The sequence below is a fragment of the Salarias fasciatus genome (assembly GCF_902148845.1).
Source record: "Salarias fasciatus chromosome 23 unlocalized genomic scaffold, fSalaFa1.1 super_scaffold_20, whole genome shotgun sequence".
Taxonomy (NCBI): Eukaryota; Metazoa; Chordata; class Actinopteri; order Blenniiformes; family Blenniidae; genus Salarias; species Salarias fasciatus.
The window spans coordinates 16,553,114-16,553,935 of record NW_021941230.1 but is presented as its reverse complement, the minus strand read 5'-3'; positions in this window follow the sequence as shown (position 1 = coordinate 16,553,935).

Genomic DNA, 822 nt, shown 5'->3' with positions numbered 1-822 from the left:
CCCTGCTCTTGCCTTGCAGTCAGAACCGAGCCAGTCCCCTCCTATATATGCCCCTGCCTCGGGACCACCCCCTTCTCCGAGGGCCCTTTCATCTGAGTGGGAGAGGAGCCAAATCCCGTGCGCAAAGAAAACGCACCAACGACCTGGAGCGTTGCCATAATAATCAATCATTGTGGAGGATGGAGAAACTTTTTTTTCTTTCTCCTTTTAGTCAGAGCCTGTCTGTCACAACTCACAGCAACTCAGAGTCACCGCTGCTCCATTATCTTATTATGATTTCACACAAGGCGCAGATGTAGAACATTAGAGGCCACATGTTACTGATCCTGCTCCACTTTCTGATATGTGGAGCCAGTTCCAGCGCACAGAGCTGCGGGCTGATGTGGAGCGGTGTTGGAGTGTCAGTGCAACTTGAGAAGAGAGGCTCGGGGAATGGGAACCGCACCGCGGGAGCCCGTGCTCACCTTGTGTGTGCCAAGCCCGGCTGCGGAGCGCCGTGGCCGGGCTCCTCCGGCTCCGCTCCCCGGGGAGAGGGAGCGGAGAGGGGCCGCCGGGGTCTTAAGGTGGAGCCGCCGGCTCGCGGGGCCGCTGCGCGCCTCAGCCAGGCCGGGCAGAGCCCCTGTCCTCCCGCTGCTCCCCCCACCCTCACCCGCCACCGAGCTGTGAGACAGTTTACCCTTTAGAAATAACTGTGAAAGCGCAGATCCTGTTATCACGCACGGAGGAAACCCCGCTCTGTTGAAATAAACACTTTCAAAACGCGCACTATCCAAACAATCACTTTCCAACACACGGATCTCAGCTTATTAAAACGAATTTAAT